We start from the raw sequence: 25,198 nt of genomic DNA on the forward strand, positions 1-25,198 counted from the left end.
TTTAGATTTATCATATTGTTTCTTTTACTCGTAAATCAACTGAATCAAATAACAGAAACAATAACTTCGAGTTGCAGTGATTTACAATCTTATCTGAAATAAATTGTCTCCCAAACCTTCACACATATTACGATTTACTCTGTTGTTGCTATTAAAGATAGTACTTCAAAACATATTTCATTCAACAACTGTTAACAGAGAGAATAATATAAATAGCTGTAGAGTGCAGACCAACTTGGTTATGTTTGTCAGCCTTAACCTCAAATCATCTGGCTACTGTACGTATTTTATGACTCGTGCAAAACGTTTATGAAACAGAATTTAGTCGGTTAATAAAATTGTTTTCATGACTGCAATACTATTACTTAATATTATTACTGTGTTTATGAAACAGGCCTGCACTTGCTATAATTATATTTTCGTCTGCCTTTATAGCGGATAATCAGCGAATGTGAATGTTTTCTGACAATTTGCTGATGATTTGTACGTCGCTTCAAACAGCGAACGAACAACGAAGTTTTGCTTCATCATTCGTTCGTTGTTCGTTCGCTAAGTGTGTACGCACCTTAAAGCGAAGTTTTGATTTGCTGCACGCTTGCTACAGCGCTGCTGCAGCGACGGTGAAGCAAATGTAATAAAAGAACGGTCTTGCTGCAGCGCTTTACGTCTTGCTTTAAAAAAAAACGCACGGATAGCCTTCCGACGAGACGATAAAAGTCACCCTCGGCTCTCTTTTTGCGCATGCGCCATCGGTGTAGTATTTCCGCTTCCGGTGTGATGCTGGGCCTCGTTGTAAGCATAAAAATTGTTTTATTCACCGCATTCTAGATTCACCTTCGTCACGATCATATATTAATTTACATTTCGGTGATACAAGTTACGTAATTATAATAATAGTGCATTGCTAGATTTCACAATTATTACTCCAGCTCCTGTTATCCAAGTCAAACGTTATTTTCGTATAATTGTATTCCAGAATATTTCCTCATAAGTCTTGATAGGCTATATGTATTAAGAGTTAATTTTTGGTGGTAGTATTGATATTAAACTTGGCTAACACAATATTCCATCTACAACTTCAGAGGGGCGGCAAGAACTAGCGCTGAGGTAGTTCTGGATATTTCAACTGTAAACCAACTTACGAATCTCGTGATATGCAAATAAATATCACCAAACGTAGGTGCCAACTTCAGAGGGGCTGCAAGACACTTTGTGTCCAAATTTATAAAACCAGGGGCAACACATCCAGTAAAATTAAGAGTGATCTCAACCTTGTTAACAATTCGAAGAGATATTCCTATGTAAATAAAGCGGCGAAACTAGCGCTGAAGTAGTTCTGGTGATTTCGGAAGTGAAAATTGTTGAATTTATAAGGGTTTCTTTTTATGTAGATACAGTTGATCGTATATGCATCATAGGCAAATATATGCATGGCGTAACAAAACCCTAAACTAACCAAATCTAACCTGTCACAGATTCGTATATGCAATATGTATATAAGCGGGGAACTACTTCAGCACTAGTTTAGCCAAAAATTGAATTAATTTGTTTGAAAGATGAAGTAGGTTATAGGCCAAAGATTATTATTTGAACTCTATAGAGAGTAGTGGTTTGGTTCGACTGGAACATCTCGGAAAAAAGAAGATATATATATATATATATATATTATTATTATTACCGGTATAGACCTATATTCATTATTATTTATTATTCCACAGTTGAGTAACAAAATGGACAAGGAACCATTCAAAAGAACAAATCGGGACACCCTTAGAACAATAGCATTTTAAATATCATGGTAAATTAGGAAACATACCACTAACTTTATGAGTTCCTGTAGGCCCTAAATGTTTTTATCCATCTAAACCACTGATAGAGGAGGTCAGCTGTCGAACATGTTAGTAAAGCAATTCACAATGCCGCTATTGTTCCTGAATTTGAGATCGGTGAATCTTCACACATGCAACAGAGTGACTCCACTTCTCTATCCATGATCCACATTTTTGTAGTTCAGTTCAAATCTATGAACTATTGGGATCGAACAGTAATGGTCCTAAGACTTACCAAGCGGAAATAACACAGAGCTAACAGTTAATTAACAGTGTATGGTAATTATGTAGTAATAATCGGCCAGGCCTCCATATTCCCTCAATAGAGGTCCAGGGCACCTTCGTTATCATATGTATTTTCTTTTATTAAATTTCGTTTGTATATGTATGATTAACTTGTCATCCAGTATCCACTTTACACCCTGGATCTCTGTTGTAGTAAGATGATGGCCTGGCCGATACGACCTGTCGATGGTTTGTTTCTACACAATTATTAAAATATATGTATATACTTGGTAATGTATCTATCCTGGATCTCTATTACGGGAAGATGGCCTGGCTGGTGATTACTACTTAATTACCCAAAATTTAAAACTAACCATTATCAACACTCGTTTTTAGGTTGATTTTTTTTGTTATGATCGTCGTCGTAGGTGTGTGTTCGTTAATTGATTAGCAACGGCTATATAACTACTGATAATGGATAAATGCTTAATAAAGAAAATTGTCCCCACTGAAAGTGCAGTGAACGGGAATACAATGATAAATTGGGTTATATTAATGACAGTGAAACTAATGGCTCATCGTCGGGTGGCGATCAAAACCTTGTAATTCCAAAACTGGAAATTTTACAAGAGAAAGATATAATATTACTGATACGATATCATGTTCAGTGCTCTATTTTATGTACATGTCTTAAATGTCTGTTTAAATTCGACTGCTTACTAAATATGGTACTGCAATGTTTGCATACCACAGGCATTATTACAGAAGTTTGAAAACTAATCCATCAATCTCGAATGAAAGTAAAAGAAATCCAGTTCACATTTACTGCGGTAAATAAAACATTTTTATGCTTACAACGGGGCTCAGCGTCACACCGGAAGCGGAATTTCTTCACCGATAGCGCATGCGCAATAAAGGGAGCCGAGGGTGACTATCGTCTCGTAGCCTTCCGCACGTTCACCATTCTTGACCATAGAGTAAAAGCATGGATATGGTAGAAGGTTGTCTGATAAAAGATTTCTTTATAAAATGTAAGTGCATCTTGTTATCTTTGATTAAAGATTATTCTGATATTGGAGTGTGATGGAAATTAAATGTTGTAAATAAATAATTTATATATATTGAACTAATTGTAGCTGAACAAGCATAATACTGTTCTTCATTCGTAGTGTTATAAACTTAATGCGTAAATATTAACAGACGTAAAAAGATGCAACCTAGATCATAGAAGTATGAGATGAGTTGTTTATATATGTTTCGGAGTTTGCAATTATGATATTGCTATGATCTAGGGTTCCAAGTACCGATACAAAGAAAAGAGTTGATTTGGGGAATTTCTGTTTGATGGCTGACAAAATAGTAAATGATAAGATTCTCCGAGCTCAAGCTTATTACTATTAATATTTTCAGTATGGCCTTGATGACTATCAAAATACATAAAATACCCTTCTTCGTTACCACTTATATTATTTTAGTAGGTTACAACACAAATGACCAGAGTTGTTATTACCGTCTTCAATGAGTCATGCATAGTATCGCCAGCATTATCGATTGAAGGAAGTAGATATAATGGAAATATTATCTCAAGTTACCGTAACCGTTTCTTCTCTAGAGGATAAATCGTAATATAGCGAACGCCAGTAGGTGAAGTTATCCCCACTTACATGAAATGTGCATTCGACACAGCACTGGCCTATCACGTAGCGTGTCTGGTGAGCTAATAGGGAAAAGTGGAATGGGTCGAAAATGACCCAGTGGGCATAAATAGGTTAATCCGCATTCAAACTGATCGGTAGGAGTATTTGGTTTCTGCGCACTCTGAAATGTATGTTGCCTGGCTATATGGTACTTCATTACTATAAAAGAGGAATTGTGATCTGAGATGGATTCTAGCAGCTCTGTTAACAGCAGTTTGGTTAATATTGTCATGTCCATCATGAATTTTATTTTGTACTTTACCTTTTCCAATATCAGCATTGTGTTTGTTTACCTGTATCAAGAATACTGCTTTCAGGAGTGTTTTCATACAATTTGACAACAAATTCATTGCTCCACATATTCCTTTCGCATCGTGAAGGTCTGCAAACCTTGTTGCTTGATTGCCATATGTGAAATGTTGTCTCAGAGTAGAATCAACCGGAATAGGTACAGTCACGGTCGACTCTAGTAGAAGGTCGGAAGCCAGAAACTTGACTACATGTGCATCAGGCACAAGCGCGTGGTGAATGCGATTTAAGCCTTGCTTTCGCGTATTGAATATCTACAATTTATTCTGAGGTTTCTTTTTAAGTTTTGGCATGAAATCATGGTTTACTAAAATGATGTTCGGGAACATTTGAAACAGCAGACTATATAGAACCAGAAATAAACGAAATGGTAGAGGTACTGGTAGCTCCATTTTTTTAAGTTATCCAAGATCCTGATACTCTTAGCTTTGAAGCTGATACATCCAGCTTTCTGAACATATTAGCTTATGCCTGTTTCAAGGTATCCTTAAAGTTACATTGCTCACTTTGTATTTTTATCTTTGATAAAAGATCATTCTGATATCAGAGTGTGGAGGAAATTAAATGTTATAAATAAATGTTTAGCCTACCTGGTAGAGAAAGAAATCAACAGTCATGATATTTATTTTGTCACTTTGAATCGAGGACGACTTACTCGTCCATCATATTTTGTACTTTTACATTGCAACAATTGCCTACTGCATTGTGTGACAAAGTCAATTGTCCTCTTGCACTCCAAATTTTTCAAAGATATTGTCACGGTCAGCCACTGAAGCACAGATTTTAAAGTGTTCCCAATCCATTTCTTGGTTTCAGTTACACAATGGGCAGTTAGGGGACTGATATATTCCAATTCTATGTAGGTGCTTGGCCAAACATTCATGGCAGCTACAGATGATTTGCGTGGTAAATCGGGAATTAACTGTGGATTCTGATGCAGGGAGTTCCATTTTTTCCCTTGAGATTGTATTATCAAATTTTGTTTGTTGAAGTCTAAGTATGTAGATTTAATAAATTTTTTCACAGAGTAATACATAGATTTAGTAGCAGGTCTGTAAGTAGCAGTGCTGCCCTTCTTTGTCAGAGCATTGTAAATACATTGATTTCAAACAGTATTAATGAAGAAAACTATGTGAAATGTGGAAATCAAAAGAAGTTGTTGAAGTTACTTGCAAAAACAGTCTTGTGTAGTGATGTTGGCTTTGTAAACTATGTATGCCCATGTGCGATGGGATAAGTTAAACTTGCTGATAAAATACTTTGTCATTATGAACATAGTTAAATAATAATATTCAAAGGCAAGGAATGATATCATAGCTGCCAGTAAGCCAGTGAATGGTAAAGGAAAATTGCAGACATTTTAGAAAAAGATTTGAAAAATGTAGGCCTAAATAAGATAAAACGTATTTAATATAGTGTACTGCCTAGGCCTAGGAATTGTACAGTACGTGTTGAGTATTGCATGTAATGTAATGGAATAATGTTTTGATAAACAATATAGAACTGCTGTATAGATGTTGGAAATAAGATAAAAATATCTAATAATAAATACACGACTCCTTTTAAGATATCTACAGTAAAAAGGTAAAAGTATTCCATCACATGCCATGAAGGCACTTGGGGGGGGGGGGCATGGAGGTAGAGCCCTATGCTTTCCGTGACCTCAGCCTATGCTTTCCATGACCTCAGCACTAGAAGAGGTGGTGTGGGTCGGCACCATGCTCTGACTGCCACTCCCAGGAAAGACCTGGTAGGCTACTCAACTTTTTATAGGATTATAGGAGGCTGAGTGAGCCATTCTGGAAGTTTGGCAACGAGAAAAAATTCCGTAACCATTCGGGATCGAACCCCGGACCTTTTAGTCCGTAGCCAGCTGCTCTACCAACTGAGCTACCCGGCCGCCAAGATATCTACAGTGTCTTTTTATAAATTAATATTACTGGAGCTTGAAGGAAGTGCCCTAGCCTAACTGGATAGATCAATTAATTCTAGCTGAAAACCAACGTAGGCTTATGACTTAAATAAATTACAGTGTAACAAAATATGTTTAATATTCACGCCTATAAATTGTACGTGTTTGAGTTCTGTACATAATGTAATAAGAATATCCAAGGGCCTTGAGCTACCGGTACCTTAAATTTTGAGATATGGCAAGAAAACTTATGGATATTTAGTTTTACACGAAAATGAACAAAATGTGGTGAGACCAATAAAAACAAAACATATATTTTCCATCATAGGTATATTATTTGAGTCCTATCCTGTTCAACATGTACTTGGAGGATTTGGTGAAGAAGTGTTTTCATAACATGAGAAGGGTGATAGTAGGAGAAAGAAGAATAAAGTGCATAAGATTTGCTCATGGTATGGAGTTAGTGGAAGAGGAGTCGATACTAAGGGATATGCTACTGGAGCTAAATGACAGCTGTGATCAGAATGGGATGAGGATAAATGCAAAGTAGATGAATACCACGACTGTCGGAAGAAAAATAAAGAAGGTAAAGTACGAATACTAAATGAGGCAGTAGATCAAGTAGATAGCTTCAAATACTTGAGGTACATGGTACTATAAGCAGTAATGTCAGCTGCTGCCAGGAAGTCAAAAGGAGTATAGCAATGGCAAAGGAAGCTTTTAATAGAAAAAGGAGCATCTTATGCGGACCTCTGAACAATGAACTAAGGAAGAGACTAGTGAAGTGCTTTGTGTGGAGTGTGACATACGGGGCAGAAACACTGACATTATTACGAAGTGAAGAGAAAACTAGAAGCATTTGATTTTTTTTCCCCCACATTGTATATTTGTATTCTCAAGAAGTTTCATGATTGCTACTGCTGTCTTGAACTTCTATGCGTCAGTAAGGTTGGGTGAATCCTGCCCTCTTCAAACTATCATTTTTTAAGCCACTTATCCATGACAAAAGTCATAGAACATACCAGTGGTGGCACATGAGATTTTAGCTTAGTGGGACTGCACTAAAATTTTCAAAATACAACATTATTATGTCATATGTACCTCAGCGAAAATTGGTTATATTAATAAATTTTGCCTGTATTGAAGCTGAAGCCATAATCAACCACTGATTCAGTCCTTTTGTTCTGCTGCTGTAGTTGTGATGTTGTTAAAATGTTATATTTTATTAACAACATTCGCAACTGCCGAGGTTATATCAGTGTCGTCGGTGTGCTGAATTTTGTTCCACAGAAGGTTGTTGTTGCTATTTGTTTGTTTATAATTAAAGTTATGGAACACTATGCACTATAAAATTTAATTTTATTGGCTTATGTTATTAATTTTATTGGAGATAACTAGGGGTTGGATGTTGAAGACCTAAAAATCTACTTAAAATTATCATTAAAATGCCCTTAAACTAATGGAAAAATGATATGAAATTAAAAGAAAATGACATTTAAATATTATTCACCGTACTCACACCACAGTTTCTTAAAAATTAATGACCTTGTTTCAATGACTGCCCTGCAAATCTCGAAGAGAGGAGACAAATTCCTGGAATTTGGCTAAGATACACAAAAAGAACATGCAACAAAATGAAGTTTTTAAGGGAAAACTATAGATTTTAATGAGGGTTTACAATATGTTTCAATCAGGAGTGGTCCATGTCAGTGTCTTCATTCTCCATCTCCTCCTCCTTCCGCGCTTCACTTTTGTTACCAGATCTTCCAGATGAGGGAGTGTGAATGACACAGCAAATTGTGAGCGCAGCATGCATTCTTGCAATCTTTGTATTAAAAATACTGTTAACTACAGTAGACACCCCTTCCGAACTACGTTGAGGACACAACGTCCTGTCCAGGACATGGTGAAAGTTTCCCCCCTTCCAAACAAATTCTAAAGACACCCTCGTACCGGGGGGGAAAAAAAAAAAAAAAAAAAAAAAAAAAAAAAAAAAAAAAAAAAAAAAAAAAAAAGTAGCCGTCAAAGTTCTCACTTAAATTAAGCTGCTCTCAAGCATTTTATATTACTTCCATTGTGTGAAATGAAGCCTTCAGTGGAATGAAGGTTGGACTTTAGAGTATGTTCCAAACCATAAAACTCAAATTTCACTGTTATTCACTTATTCAGTAGGTAATTACTAGTGACCTATTTGGTTAGAAAATGATTTAACAGACCTATTGGTAAAGAAGAAAGTAAAATGCATTCCAAATGATCTAAAAGTTCTTCAAAGTATTAAAAAATGACCAAAAAATGCCGAAAAGAAATATAAAAATGACCTATTAGTTCAAAAACGTCAAAAAAAGGAATATAAGAAATTACTCTTTTACGTTGATATTAACATAGAAAGGATTTCTATGTTAATAGGCATTGTCCTAATGTGAAAAATAAGTAGATGACTTTTCATCAACATCCACCCCATAGAGATTCACAGTTTTATATGAATACGAAGTCTAGCCTCCTTTCTTTGTGGTTAAAAAGGGTATTAATAACTTTGTCATTGAAATTAACAATATTTTCAATCATCACTTTTTCTGCGCTTAACATTGCCAAAGCAGCAAGACTGTCTTGTGTCACTGTACTTCTTACAAAATTCTTCACTCTTTTCAGGGCAGAAAAAGACCTCTCAGGCTGAGCAGTAGTCATGGGAGTAGTAAAAATTATTTTGAGGAGAGTGAATACTTTTGTGCAGGAATCGCTAATTCCTGTATCCAACATGATTTCGTAAATTTTCATAAGTCCAGAAATATTACGGAATTCTTGCCTCTCGCACAAAACAGATATTTCAGTTTTCAGACGTTCTTTTCACAAGAAAAGATAAACTTCAGTGGTTTGATGAAGTTCAGCTAAAGAAAATTGTATGTCATTTTTATTGTTTTTGAAAAGAGAGAAATTTGACAATTTTGCTGCCGAAAAATGTGTATTGCAACCAAATCTCTCTTTTACCTGACAAGAAATGGCATCACACACCTCTTTGACAGAGACAAGATTTTGCAACTTACTTTTCCTTTTCTTCATGGGAGGAGTTTCTTCTTGTTGATGAGGAACAAAAGGAAGTTTCTTTCTTTCCTGAATGCCTCAAGAAATAAATTTACTGCATTGTAGGTACTGGTGGAATTCGCATTATGATGCTGCAGTTGGTTATACAAAGTATCCACATAAGGCATGATATGATGAAAAATTTCTAGCCAAAATTAGAAGTTCTGATCATTCAGCATACGAAGAATCCCTGTAGCTCCTTGTACAGTGAAATGATTTCTTTCAATTTGAAGTTTCTCAAAGCATTCTATTAAACTGTCGTTATTTTCAAAAACAGTATTAACTAATCGACTATGAAAACTCCATTGTGTGTTTGATCCTCTAGGTATTCATCTATAAACACTATCCAGCACAGCTAATCGTGAGTGACTTAGAAAGAATGTAGGTATAGCAGCAAGACTACTGAAAAAAAATACAAGCTTGTGAATGCTATGATACTGCCTTTTCTATGATTAGATTCAGCTGATGTGCGTAACAATGCACAGGATGTGTATATTTATAGGATTATTTAATAATAAATTGTTTGTACACCTGTCTTCTCTCCACTCATTACAGCCGTTCTGTCTTAGGTCTGGGCAATGAGTTTGTCACGGTAGCCATTCCAAGCTGTATTTTGGGCTTTTGGGTTAAACAATCCCCACTTTTATATGTGTATTATATTTTTAATTGGTTATATCACATGTCATTTTTCACCATTTTAGGAATTGAGAAATCTACTACAAGAGGCCATTTTAATAGTAATAGTAGTGGCAAGATACAAAAAAAAAAAAAAGAGTGAATGAAAAAGTAATACAGATAGCTCCGAGATCTGTGACAGGTAAGCGCAATTCTATGACAGATAGCTTAAAGTCATTAACAGGTAGGCAGAGATCTATGAGGGATAGCCCTGAGGTTTGTAATGGCCCCATTATCTGTGACAAGGTTAGTAGGTTTGATGCTGGATTAGTTATCCCTAGTACCCGCAATAGTATTCATGAAATGGACAGTCTTCCTCTCTTATTATACCATGAGACATAAGAAAATGTTTAATACATTTTAATGTTTTTTTTTACAGGCATATTATAAAGTTCTGATAAGCTGAGATATAGAAATTATTTATTGTGTGTTTGCCGTCTAAAATAGCTTATCAAATGCTATGTGAAATTTATTCACTAAATTAGCATATTGTGTATGACAATGTAACATAGACGAATATTTTCAGCAAATGTTTTGCCATCTTCAGATCATTTAGGTATGATTGTCACAATGTATGGACACTTTACAGGCTTATGCCTGTGTGCACCATTCTCGATTAAAATTTGACCATGGTTAAGTCGGCACTTAACCATTTTCAGGGACAGGTATTATGGAGATTAATTTTACCATTTGTGTTTTTTAATATTGGTGTCAGCGGCGATTGTTGAAGATTGATTTGTACTCTTGGTGGAGATTAATGAAAATTGTGGAAAATACTATTACTTTGGAATTGGAGTATTAACTCAGTATGAATATTACTTTCCAAATAATTAATGGATTCTGGTAAAGGTATGGTAGCATGTCCAAGAAAAAAAAATTGATTAATTGCACTACTGCAAATATTACACTGTGGTAAAACATGGTGATATTGAATACTTTTGCCAATATTATATTTGTTTTATGATAATGATAACACTACAATTTAGGTTGATTTACAAAAATATATATATTTTCCCTTGAATTTATTCAAGTCTTCTTCACATGGAGCTTAATCTGAAAGTTAGATTTGCATAATATATACATTAACAGAAAACCACAATTCCAAGTCACACAGTTTGTGTGCACTCAATGTGGATAAAAGAGAAAAGTTGAGATGGTGTCGAGTGAAGTTCCTGGGTAGCTCAGTCGGTAGAGTGTTGGTGCGCTAAGCCAAAGGTCCCATACCCATCCCCGGAACAATTATGCCTTTGAATTTATTCTTCTTTGTATTTTCTGACTCTTTTTGCATTGGAAAATGATTTTCCGATGGCAAGTTGCCTCTTCCTCGTTTCAGTGTCGTTTATCGATGTTTCTTTCTTTCTTTTGTGGACTACAAATTTTACGTGTTTCTCACAAGTGTCACTTTGCTTATAATCAGTCCTAACATTACAAAACTTATAGAAAAAGATCCCATCACTTGCATAAAAACCTTCCTTGGAATATTGTTCTGAGCGTGTTTTAGCGGAAACTGGATTGATTGTATGTCCCATCTTAACAAGCTCATGTCACATAATGAAAGAAGCAAGAAGGGTCCTCGACTCCTCAACCCTGGCAATAGCAAGTTGGTGATAATGACAAACACCTCCACCCTCGTCCCACTCTTGTTAGGCGACTGGTGGCTGTAAAATCTCGGGTACATGCAGGTGCTTGATTCTCAGGAATGTAGTTGCTTGGATAAGTATATAACAAATTCAAGTGAAAAAAAAAAACTGAAAATATGAAATTTGCTATAAAATGATGCAGTAGTAATAATTCACGATTGTGTTCTTATTTCACTATTATAACTCTATTTCGCGAAAAATCTGCATATTATTAATCAGAATCACTTAATTCATAAAGATTAGCAAAAATCTATTGTATAACTATTATGTCGTGATTTTCGCGATCTCCATAAATACCCGGCCCTGACATCTTCAACGCCAATTTACAGTGCATCAATCTCGATCAAAGTTAAACAAGAGAGTTGATGATCAAATTTGATCACGGGTGTGGGACCGATTATCTTGAATTGAACATGGCCTTTAATATTGTTATCGGAGACACTCCTAATATACATCGGACAACAGTACAGTGTATCACCAGTGATGTGTTGGAAATCATTGTATCGTTTTTTTCCATGCTTCATTGTCTTTCCAGCAAGGGCAGATCTACAAAGTGTAATAGATGGATTTCCTGGTGTTATAGGAACAATAGATTGCACTCGTATTAGAATTCATTCTCCTGGGGGAGACAATGCAGAACACTTCCGTAACTCTCAAACAATCAATTAACCATAATCTATTGATAAAGGATATTATGGCAAGATGGGCAGAATCTGTGCATGATAGCACCATATTTCGCAACTGTGCTCGTAGAGCATAATTTGAAAATGGTGAAATACCACATAGTTATTTATTAGGAGGATCGAGGTTATGCCTGCAAATATATTTGCAAGCTAAATTGCTAAATCCACAAACTCCAGCAGAATAGCAATATAATAGCTCACATATTAAAAGAAGGAACACTGTAGAAAGACAGTATGGAATTTGGAAAAGAAGGTTTCCAATATTGTCAGTGGGTTTGAGATGTGGTCTTCAGAAGGCCATGACTATAATAATGGCTACTGCAGTACTGCATAACATTGCCAGAAGTACCAGCAATGAAGAACCACCTGAAGATCCACAGATGGTGTGATTGCTAGAGGAGTTACGAAGTTTAAGAGACTCTAACATTAATGAACCCGTTCCCCATGGAGAGTTAATGCAGCGCAATGATGCTGTGCCTGGAAGAGCATTTCGTCAAGCTATAAGTAATCAACATTTTCAATAAGGTAAGTCAGTCAGTGGCATCAGTGTATTAATTTTAAGATTTATTGTTTTTAATTATGAACTTTAATTTTAACTTTATATTTAGCAATTTCTGAAACACTTATTTTTTAAACAAAGCACTTGGGTCATTCCGTGTCAGTTCAATCAGGACATGTCACTCTCTGACAGCAATTGTTATGATATTTGGTCATGAGTTTTATGTGTACCAGTACATAAATCTGGCATAATTTTAGATTATTTGGTTGTTGCATGAATGAGTTACAGTCTGTTGAAGTTCATGTGTTCTCACTCAGTAACTGTGATATTCATGAATGCAGAGTGGAACAAATGTACATGTAAAAAGTGAAGAATGCATACCAGAGTCTTTATTCTTCCTTTATTTTATTCAATATACCTTGGAGAATTTCACAATATGGTTTCTTGATATTATACCGGTAATTAATTTATTGAAATTTATTTACTTACGTGTCAAATTACTTAAAAAATTAAGATATGTATAATGTTGCAAAGAACAATTTGCTGTATATTGAACATTGTTGTCTTTATTTTCCTTCTTTTTTTTTTCTTTTAAGTTTGCACCAGTCTTTACTAGGGAAGGAAATTGTTTTCTTAGAACTGAGAGGTTCTCGAAAAAAAAAAATACTTTGATAAAATCTAAAAATTAAGCCACATAAAACATATGTTGTTGGTGTTGTTGTTGTCTAGTGCCTTGCATTTGGCAATGAAGCCATTAGCAGTTGTGCTTTCCAATATTTTTGAACTGTAGTTTCTTCTTATCTTAATGCTTCACAGGTCTTCAAGTGGTCTTCATTCATTTCTGCTGGATCATTACACAGGACACATATGGGTGAAGCTGAGATACCTATTCTGTAGAGATGACTTGCTAGACAGTCATGATTTGTCAATAGTCTGAAGGCTGCAACTGCTGTTTTCCTTGGTCTCTGGGGGATTATATCTGGGTTGGAAAGTAGCGTAATCCATTTTTTGTCTTTAGCATTTGATTCTATTTCTTGTAGGTATGAATGAGAAAATTTTGTAGTGATCAAGCTTTTTATTGAGGAATATGAGAAAAACATATGTAAAATATAATTTTCAAACTCTGCTTTACATGTTATACTATAATAGAGTCTCAAAAGTAGTGTTGGTTGGTTGCTAATGCTCGGTGTGTTGGAGTTCTTCCATTTGCCTTCTTGCTTTCCAGTATTATGATGACAGATTTGTACTGTTAAATTTGTACAGTTCTTGAGGTGTGTCATATTCATTATAGTATTTTCTGCTTTACAAAATAAACAATTAGCATATGAAAAATATTTATTTTATATAGATGGGCAGCCAAACAATCATGTCACATATATAATTCAAAAAGTGCGACAGCTTTCATTCATGGGCATTCTGGAATTAAATTTTTATTGTTTAATAAAATATTTCATTGCTTATTTACACTCTCATGTATTAATTTTTCGTGTATTTCTTGGTGGATGATTTTCTTAATTATTAGTTTGGAGAACTGAAATGATAAACATGAATTTTTAATTTGTTGGATCATTGTGCCCTTTTTTGCTAAGAAATCTATCTCATTACCAAGAATTCCACAGTGTGAAGGAATCCATTGCAAAACTATTTTTTGTGAAGAGATGGTATTTGATGCTTTGGTGAATTTCAGTAATTCTTTTTGTTAGATAGGAATTTGCATTAACGGCTTGTAGAATCACTAGAATTTAGAATCACTAAGTAATAACAGCTTTAGTAAAGAGGTTACTGTGATAGAAAAGTTGTTTTTATGTATAATTGACCGCCTCAAGTTCTCCATCAAAGCTGAGGTGAATTTTGACCGAGAAATATAGAAGAGCAAAATACTTTACTGTATATTCCAGCAACATTTGTATTATTAAAGTTCTTGCCAAGTTTAGAGCCATCAGTGTAGTTGTGTACCCACTCAGTTTCTGGAATCTTGTGTTGATAGTTTTGTATTTTAATTTGGATTTTTAATCTATTAACAGGATAAGGTGGAAGATGTGACTTTTACATGCTATCTTGTCTAATGGTGGGCTATATTGTTTCTTTTTTTTTTAGATATTTAACTTTCTGTATGAAACCTTGTTGGATCTCTAAGCTTGTAGGAGTATCTGAGTAGGTTCTGCAGTAGTATACGTTAGGTATTCTTTTCAGTCTTTCATATAAAATTAGGCTACCTTGATTTCTGTCTGATTATAATGGATTATTATCTGTAAAACTCAGATCTTGATACAGACCCTGGTGATGCCTTACTTTGACTATTGCGACATTTTGTATAGTGATCTTAGTGTTGAATTGTCATTGAGGCTTCAGCGTGTTCATAATGCTTGTGTTCGTTTCATTTTTAACAGCCGTCGCTATGATCATGTCTCTGAGTATTTCTTTCAATTATCTTGGCTTTGTTTATGGGAGAGACGTTCAGTTCATTCACTCTGTTTGCTGTATCAGATTTTAAATAATTCTACACCTATTTACCTAGTTCCTCGCTTCACACTTTTAGCATCCCACCACAACCGTGATACACGTTCACAGCATAACCTTGTTCTATCAATTCCATTCCATCAAACATCTCTCTACTCTGCTTCCTTCACAATACACATAGCTCGTTCCTGGAATTCCTTGTCATAGGAAATCAGGAGCAGTCGGAGTCTAAAATCTTTTAAATACACTCTACTTAGAAATGATTTTAATGAACAGAACTAGACTCTTATGGAAGTTTCTAAATAGTCTTAAATGACCAAGTTGTTATTTTTTTCTCCTCTCTCTTCTTCTTCTTTTTTTCTCTTTTCTTTTTTTTTTATTATCTTGATATATTACTTAATCATTTGTGTTTGTATGCATTTAGTACGACTTTGCTAATCAACATTTTATGTCTTGTAACCCACATGTATTCTCCTATTAGTATATTAACTGTATAATATATCTCAAGTGAATTAATCGTCGAATTTATCTCGGGCATTTTAGGTCTTATAAATTTTGTGTGTGTGCGTGTGCGTGCGTGCGTTTTTTTCCCCCATATGTTATGTAACTGATTTTGATTAAGTGCAATTTTCTACTTTATTTTATATATTATGTAACCATCTTGACTATTTGTAATTTTATATTATGTAACTGATCTTGGCTATTATAATTTCTACTATATTTTATGTAATTTCTAAGGTATTTTCTTTTGTGTTGTTTTTAATCTAATTTTGTATTTCATTTATATAATTGAAACCTGGTTGAATGGAAGAGAAGGCCTCATGGCCTTAACTCTGCCAGGCAAAATAAACCTGCTGCTGCTGCTGCCACCGCCGCCACTGCTGCTGCTTTGTCAAAAAGTCAATGCAAATGCCACCTTTTGTTCAGATACTAATACCCTCAAGGGTCTTTTAATTATGAATTAACAAAAGAAGAGCAGGAATTTCGTTACAGAGAGAAGATATAGCAGTATCAAGTATTGTAACTAAGGCAACATGCTGTGGTTACTATGAGGACAAGTTGATTCATTGATTGATTGATTATTCTATACATGACCATATAAATGGATGTACACGTCAATTACATAATAAATAAGAAACACAATAAAATTTAAAAACACTATAAGTTAAAAAACATATATTAAATAATATAATCAAGTAGTAGTGCTTATATCATAACTTGTGATTTAAGAATTCTTTTACTGAATAAAAAGTTTGATCAGTTAAAATCTGTTAAAGACAGAAGATTTTGACAGACTTTTAGACCTAATAAAACAAAAAATTCAAACTGTAACTAGCAGGGAAAAATTTTGTTACTAAAGGTAAGCGTTCACTACATCATATCGCATTCCTCATATGAATCGCACACAACGGATATTTTAAGTGCAGTGCGTTCACTGTAACGGCTCCACTCATCGGATTCCCCTATCAGCTGATTAAAACATGACGTCGTACGATATTGACATTGCTGAAAACAGAGGAGTTGAGGTTAGGTCTATTAATTATGACTGTTAGCGAATAAGAATTTGTAATTGCTTCATGCGTCTTAATTGAAAAGGAAGAAACGAAAGAAATATTGGTTACATAATGTATATGTAAGAAACGACTTGATTACTGTAATGGGAACGCCTCAGATTATATAATTCTTAGCAATTTTCTACAAGCAAAATAAGTTTTCAATCTGCCATTTTGGCACGACACTGAACATGGCACAGCATAATAAACAGTTGACCAATTAAAATTTATATGTTAAAGATGGCCATGATCGCACACATCAGAAAAGTTGCTCATCCGAGAAACGTGGAGGGATTTGCCAAGAGGCGATGCGTGCGATAAGATGTAGTGAACACTGTTACATAACAATTACAGCAAAGATAGTCTTTTTCCGATTCGTCCGATGAGTGAGATATGATGTAATGAATGCTTACCTTAACACTACTTTCTTTAAGTTGGTCTAAATAGAAAGAGAGTGGAACATTTCAGGTGACTGACTATGCAATTAGGCAATCAAGAAAACTTGCTTAGGAGAAAGGGAGACTTTCCTTTCGAAACAAAAGAAGAGGAAAGAAGCTAGCGGATGAAACATTGAAAATGGTAACTGGCTTTTATAATCAGAATTTACCAGAATATTGCCAGGCATAAGAGAGAAAGTATTTAAAAAATATACAGTACATGAACAGAAATGCCTTATACTTTGCAATCTGCAAGAATTGTACTCTTCTATTAAAGCAAAACACTCTTCCATAATAGTTTTTCAACATTTTGCCAATTTATTAAGACCAAAACACTGTATGTCAACAGGATCAATAGGAATACAATTAATTCAGTGTGTATGTAAGATACACCAAAATATCCAGCTCCTATTGACCACTATAGAACTAAAAAAGAGCAATAAAAAAACAGAAGTGTGTCTAGAAAGGTTTGTCCTTTTTTTTATATTTTTCTATAAACGGGGCCCATAGTTTTCATTAGATTTTCGAATGAGCTCTTTTTTTTTTTTTTTTTAAAGAAAAGATTAAGAACCACTGTCGTAGTGGAACTGACAGGAATATTCTATCACTTCATTTCAATATCTTTTTTTCAAATTAGAGTGTTGTATTTATAATATATTTACATTAAGTACACAACGAAATGTTATCATTATGATTTTGCTTTCAGCATTTTTTTGTTTGTATTTTTTTCTGTGTTTTGCAGTAAGCAGGGAAATGTCTGGAATAATACTTTACTTTCCTACAACTTCACTGATGACAGGTTTTTCTAAATTTTATATTATTTGCATACACTCCTCTCCAACAGTATCATAATAATGTTTGAGCATGCCTGATATTGTAATGTGGCTGAACATTATATTTTTTCCCTGTAACAGAGTGTCCACATACTAAGTCTTGACAAGTTTGTCAGTTTGAACAAAAAGAGTCACTTTAAATGTAGTGCTGGTACTTATTCTGTTCTCTTTGTAAATAGCTTCCTTACTGTAGCATAAAATACTTCAATCTTCATATTTTCATCCCTATGTAATTATTTTTTGTTTAATTTGTACTTCAGTAACTAATTCTTTCTTTGGTTCTAACTCTTATAATAAATTGTCCAGTCTTTATTACGCAAGTAATGTTTAGTACTTTGATTTTATTGTAATTGTAAATTTAATATTAAATTGTATTCTTGATATTGTAATTGTAATCCTCTGGTAGAGGGGGAAGAGAAGGCCTGATGGCCTTATCTCTACCAGGTTAAATAAGTAAATACTAAACACTAAATACTGTATCAGTAGATCTATCCATGATACAAACCGCCAGCAACCTTACTGCTTGGTTACGATAGGTCTGAGTGCTCGACACTGTCTGTTTGCATATACAAAAGTTTCCAGCACCCACCCATCTTCTGTACTGGGTGATATGCCCACCATGAATACCTCTGATCTACAACTTTTGTAGGGAAACACTTAAAGAAATTGAAATTTTTCTTTGTATCAAAAAAGACATGATGGACTTGTGTTCAATTTAATAAATGATTCCAGCAAGCTATTATAATTTATGGTACTCGCAGCCTACATCAATTTGTGTCCTTGTCAATAAATGAAATTGGTACGAAAAGGTTAGTGCTGATGAACATTACAGCATCATCTCACAATGCAAGTGCAGTAATTACAGTTGGAGTGCAAACTCCAACGTGGCTTGTGTATATGATTCATACTGGTGCAAAGGATTTACAGAAGCAGTAAATACTGATGAAGGGGATATAACTGTTAAGTTTATGCGTCCACATGGCCTAGCATTATCATATTGTGGCGGCAGGCCGGAATATTCTGGCTGTGTCGGGGAATGGCACGCAGGAAAGAAGGCACGGATAGACGAGACTCGAGCTTTGGCGGGTGCTGGGGCACGTGCAGAGCAAGGGGAAAGAAGGCTATGGGACAGCACGGCTGAGAGAGTAAGGGAAATGTCTGGAAACAGATTGTTGTGGAGGTCCAGAAGTTTCGCGATGCAGAAAATTCTAGATGATCGTGGTAAATAAATAACACCGTGAGTTGTCGAGAACAGTCAGTCAGCCTTCAAGCCTTGGACAGCAGCGAACAAGGTGGTCCTGAGTTCGATGTGCAGTGAACTTGAGTGAGTCTTCGGAAGTCAGTCTATACAGAGCTTTCGAGCGAGCAAGGAAGCCAGCCTTCGAGACTGGGGTTCGATGTGAGGAAGACCACAACTGGGAAGACCGGAGTTCGACGTGAGGAAGACCGGAGTTCGACATACCATGGACCGTAGCCGGCAGTGAGATATGGACTCTAAAAACTTCTGATAATTCAAGAATTGGAGTGGCTGAAATGAAGTTCATGAGAAAAATAGCGCAATATATTTTGTTGGATCACAAGTCTAATAAAGAAATTTTAAATTAACAAAAAGTTACATCAGTGCTGGATAAAATATAAAAGTAACTAGTTTGAATACATTCAACAGATGTCACGAGATCATCTCCCAAGAATAATGAAAAATTTCCAACCTTGGGGAACAAGACATCAGGGATGACCATTGAAACAACTGCTGATAACTGAGATTGGTTCAAATCCATGAAAAGTGTTACGATGATATGTGTAAAAGAAAGAATTATAATTTCACATCAGTAGTAATTTCAAAATCTTCAATTAACAAACAAACAATTAAATACAAGAATCAAGTACAGTTATTCCATTTCTGCAGCAATTTTTGTTTCAGGAGTGTCTTATAAACCGTGTTTGTGATATATATATATATATATATATATATATGTAATTTTTATATTTTCATGGAGCTATAACAAAGAAATGGTGCTACAGGTAAAACAAATATTTTAGTTATGTTCACATCTCAGGTAAGCAAACATGTTCACCTAATACAAAGATGATCTAAGATGGTGGGTGACATTTTGAAAGAATATTGGTTGAAGTGACATGGAATGATCCACTTGAAAATTGGAAGAGACAGTGGTAGGCATTTCAATTAACAGAATTTTTTCTTTTCCAGTATTTTAGTTTCTGCCATAACACTGACATTTTTAAAGGAGCAGTCCGCGATAAAATTCCAAATTTTGATTATATTATAGGATGTTTATCAAAGTAATCCTTGGATTAACGGCGTTTGTCGCATCGCTCTACGCCTTTTAGTTTGCAAAATATTAAAGGTCTTACTGCAAGCTCTGATGTCATAACCACTGATCGCTTTGTAAGACTGTGTTGTAGTTCCGTTTGACATACAGCATAGAACGAGTAAATATATATTCATATGTTAGTCAGTTATTATTAACACACTTAGGACCTATCACATGCATATACTGTAATAATAATAATAATAATAATAATAATAATAATAATAATAATAACTTACCCATTTTGAATTTCGTACCACTCATAGTGATTAGAACAACTTGGGTCTGGTAAGGGTTCAAACTGAAAAGGTTTAATATGTCGATCCATTATAACCTAAGTCAACGCCTTCACTGAATGAGTGAATGTATGTGAGACGTGAAATATTCATTATGAATGGACTGCAAATACGTGTTTATCTCACATCAACAATAAATTAGTACATGATTTATATTATTCTATTGCGTCATAGTTTTTGAGTCACACGGTTTAGGCACGAAGCTATGTTTGGGGAAACCTCTAAAACATGTGGATCATCGAATTGCGGCAGTTGATAACCAGAACTACTTCCAAGACATTTTTCTGTATAGTATCTTTTCTCCACGCATTTTTCTTCCAGCTGTATGTTTTGTCTTCCACCCATCGTTTAGTGACTTTAGAGTACTGGAGTCTGGAGCCAGTTACATCTCTTTTCACGTTGTAATTATGGTCCATTGTCGCAATCATAGTTCTTGTTACCAATCCACCATATGGAAAGTGTTTTCTCTTAGGAGTGTAAAGCAATCTCTCGTTATGGTATGATTCAAATTTGCTGGTGTGACAAAATTGATTAATCTGATTTAGGTCTTTTAAAAGGGCAGGGTTACATACAACTTTTTTCAGAGCATTGTAATCGCTGGATCCAGGTTCGATCCATTCCCTCTCACTACTGTATGGGTGAATGTGTGCACATTTTTTATTATGTCTCTGTTTCTCCCCATTTGTGTATATTACAAACATGATTTAATACAGAAATGAATCTGTCTTCTAAGTCGTCAGAATCACCTTCACATGTAGCACAAGACCACATAGGTGATTTATGATGCTCTCTTTCCACATTTGTGCGGTGGCTTTAAGCTTTTTGCCATGTGCCAAATGTCAAATTGATAGCCAGTCCATTCATATTTGGTCCTTATCAATTTCCTAATTACTCTATGGCGGTCCAATAGAAAGAGGGTAATGTTCATTTTTTCCTTTAGGCGATCTAGAACTTCTTCGCATGCTGCTTCGCCTACAATTAGATCTTTTTGCAGAACTACGAAGTCTATAATCTTATCTGAATCGAGGTCCATTACACTGTAAGTCACATATTTTGCACTGTAACTAGGCGAGTCAAATTGGCCACTACCGCAATTCGCACGTTTTTATCTTTTAGGGAATTGATAAGTTGTTCGTGAATCTGAAAATAAGTACATCTGACTGTTGGTTCTACGAATTTTGAAATTATTTTATAAAATGTTGTCTTGCCGATGAAACATAGTTGTAAAATTTTTGAAAATTTTTCAAACAATTTGTATCTTATATCGCACAAGTATAACGCAGAACTCACTGCTATGCTTCACCTCTGTTCGGATTTCCACTCCAAATTACGGGCATTCTGGCACACTGCATTAACTTTCAGCAATGGTCCTATTGTTTCTACCAAATATTTGTAAAAGAGGAATGACAAATATTACAGAAGAAAAACAAAATTTGTAATGCTGACCAGAATACAAAAAAAAAAAAAAAAAAAAAAAAAAACAAACGAACACTTTTTGACTCCCTATTTACTTTCTGTTTCATGTGCAGCGTCCTCGGAACCTGATGAATTAGAATTTGAAGTTTCTTCTTCTATTTGAAAATATGTCTCTAAGTCAGTTTCTGCTCTCCCACATCTGATTCACCACACACATTTCTTAGCGCCTCGCACCCTATCTCACACTGCACAACTTTCTTTATAGCTATTAGGTTCCTGTGAATTTTCAGCCTCCTCGAGAACTACACACATGTCAATATTTTCAGCTATAGGTGTATCACTGCAACTTGCTATTGCTTCTTCGACAACCTTCTTTCATTTATAAGCAGATGAGCGTGTAGATCAGAACTGTCTTGGGGAGATTCTCCTTTCAAAAATAGGAAAGGGACAGAAGTTTTCTTAATTTTCATAGGAGTTCTATTGTCTTTCATTAAACGTCTTTTTAGTAAAGATGATTCTTCAAAATCAGTTTCACGAAAATGACTGGAACACACAACAGTAGTTTTTGATAGTGTAAAACCTTTTCTGTTGATTTGCTTCACCCACGTTTTAAATCTTTGCAGTAACTTTTCTCTGTTCGGAAATACGTGAAATGATATCCCTTCTTCATGTTCTGTTTTTGTTGTTCCCTCTGAACACGAAAACTCACAACACCACAGCATTTTAAACTGCATTACGATACAATTTCTTCTGTTTAGTCTACTGTAGTTCAAAATCGTTCATATAAAAGAGAATACGTCTACATAAAACTACAACATTGTTATGTGCTGGTTTTATGATTAAATGAAAAACAAAACATGACTTCACACAATCATAACTAAGTCCGAAATTCTGTTTACGTTTACTACGGCGAGAGAAGATTATTTGTTTTAATACAAAGCGCTGCGCTGCACTCGCCGATGTTCTCGGTCTACTACGCAATTACACCAGTTCAGTGGCTGTGACCTCATAAGTATTTGTGCGGAGTCAGTAACTCAAGAACCATGCCTCGCATTGACATGCAGCAAATTACATTCTACTTAGATTGAAAAACGTGTTTGATTAAAGCCAACTTAATTTTGTTGCAGACTGCTCCTTTAAGTTTGTTTATCCTAATTTCTTTTAGATGTTCTTCCTCCATCATTCGAAATTGATTTTGCAGTACAATTATGCCTTCTTCTTCTTCTTCTTCTTCTTCTTCTCTCTCTCTCTCATTTTTTTTTTTTTTTTTTTTTTTTTTAATAACAGGTGTCAGTTACAGCATCACATGAAGGTTTTGGTTTCTGAGGCATCTGACGACAATTCCATTGGTATTGCTTGGAACTGGCTGGAGTTGTGGAGTGTGCCACTTCTTTTTCGTGGGAGATATTAGGTGATACCATACTGACTGGTGTCTGTACATTTACTCTCTGTGTGATGTTCTGTATCACAGTAGCTGATGCTGTTGATGCCTGCTCAAGTTGTTCCATTTCAGGCTCAGTTGATGTTGATGGGACCTCACACTGTATAGTTACAACTGACAAATTACCATCAAACAAAATATCACCCTGATAACCAGTATCAGGGTCAAAGGCATTTTGTAAGGGTCTTATGGAATGGCCCATAATTTATAGTAGTTTAGGATCATTGATTGTTTTTTTATGTTCCTTTTTCTTCCGCCAGTCTTATACATCTCTACTTATCTGCAAGGTCTTTGCAGACACGTTTTTTTTTAAATTCTCATAGCATATTTTTAGATTTTGTGTAGACCTTTCTGTTACACTTAAAATATAAAGAAACATAAATATGTAAAAACATGTTAATAATTATGCTGATATATAGAAAATGTATTCACAGTTTCTGTTAATGTATAATTTTCAACCATAAGTACAATATACTTCAAACTTTGAAGGGGAACCTGCATAATAACCTTATTTAATTTTAGAAAGAAAAAAACTTGAGTAATTTTATTTTACTCACCATGGCTTTCAATAACTCCACATTATGTTACATGTTCATTATTTACAACGAGGTCAGTACTGGATTTCGTAACTTTTTTTTTTTTCCACAGAATCTCGATTTAATTGCTGTTTTACAAAAAGAATGTGAAAATTTTTTTTAGAAATATACACTCACAGTACAGCAAGCCCAGCTTGTCACTTTAGTTTAGGTTTGCTTAGCTTAACTTAGGTTTGCTGTATTTTATTAACAGGTTTGCCAAGTGTTAGCTTGTATAGCTGACAGCGCTTTCTAAAGTTTGTCAGCTTTTGTCACAAGTGCTGTGCCAGTCTCTATTTTGTATTAATCAGTTTTATTTCAATTTTCAATATACATTTTTATAGAAACGACGAAATAAAACTCAGAACTCTCTCTTCCGTTGTATGTTGCAAATTAAACTGCGTGTATGATGGAAAGTGCCCTGAACAAATGTTTGACAAAAAATATTTTAATAAAGTCAGATGTACCACTGAAGAGTATAATGAAAATAATTCATAGTAATCTGGCTGTATTTGTTGTGTGTTTTACATTTTCAATGCTGAATAATTTGTTATTGTATGCATAGTAATGTATTTACTTATCTTACGAAAATAATAATTAGTGGTATCAGCTTATTTTTGTTTTTTTTTTTTTTTTTTTTAACATGAATTTCGGCTTGTTTCAGAATTTTAACTTGGCAGACCTATATTAATAAAAAAAAAAAAAAAGAGAAAATTGCTTAAAATGTGTTTTTGTGAAGTAAAAGTAGTTGAAGATAGTTGAATACTGACCTCATTGTAAATAGGCTATTTACATATTCCATATTATTATGTTAAATTGATGCAAATTATTTAATTTATTAGATAATTGTCATATTCGTTTGCATTAATGTAGACTGCTAGAGTTAAAAAAAAAATAACACTAGTTGATAGTGATATTGAACACGCATAAATTGTAATGAATTTATTTTATTCACTTCTGTTTAATCTTCAGTTTCATTTAATCAATCCTTACACTACCCAAGAGGAGTCTAGTAATATATCGATGGCTAAGAAGTGAGTTTCTAGGGCTATAGTATGACATATTATGGTAGAATTTAAAATAAAATCAACAACTTTTTTAAAAAGCTAAAACATTAAAATAGTCCCAAAAGCAAATATTAAGCTAAACAATATGATTACCAACTCACTAACTCTGATCAATTCTCCAAAAGTGGAATATACAAATTGAATTGGAAAAATTGCCCCATGAAATATGTAGGACAAACTCGAAGAAATTTTTGCACCTGATATAATGAACATAAATCCGATTTTAAATATCGCAGTAAATCA

The 25,198-nt window shown here is 34.5% G+C and overlaps 1 protein-coding gene across 4 annotated transcripts in view; it reads left to right on the forward strand.

Annotated features, from left to right (window-relative positions):
* Positions 1-2,938: 2,938 nt before the first annotated feature.
* Positions 2,939-25,198, forward strand: part of Ns2 (nucleostemin 2) — an 82,649-nt gene continuing 60,389 nt past the window's right edge. Inside the window, exons 1-3 of one of the 4 annotated variants that reach the window (XM_069839789.1) lie at positions 2,939-3,085; positions 9,752-9,867; positions 23,160-23,283. The gene's annotated coding sequence lies outside the window, so the exon portion shown is untranslated. Of the gene's footprint in view, positions 3,086-6,300; positions 6,559-9,751; positions 9,868-23,159; positions 23,284-25,198 lie in introns of all 4 variants that reach the window. The other 3 variants (XM_069839788.1, XM_069839787.1, XM_069839790.1) reach the window with 3 other exon arrangements.

Source organism: Periplaneta americana, chromosome 11, assembly GCF_040183065.1.
Source record: "Periplaneta americana isolate PAMFEO1 chromosome 11, P.americana_PAMFEO1_priV1, whole genome shotgun sequence".
In the NCBI taxonomy this organism is placed as follows: Eukaryota; Metazoa; Arthropoda; class Insecta; order Blattodea; family Blattidae; genus Periplaneta; species Periplaneta americana.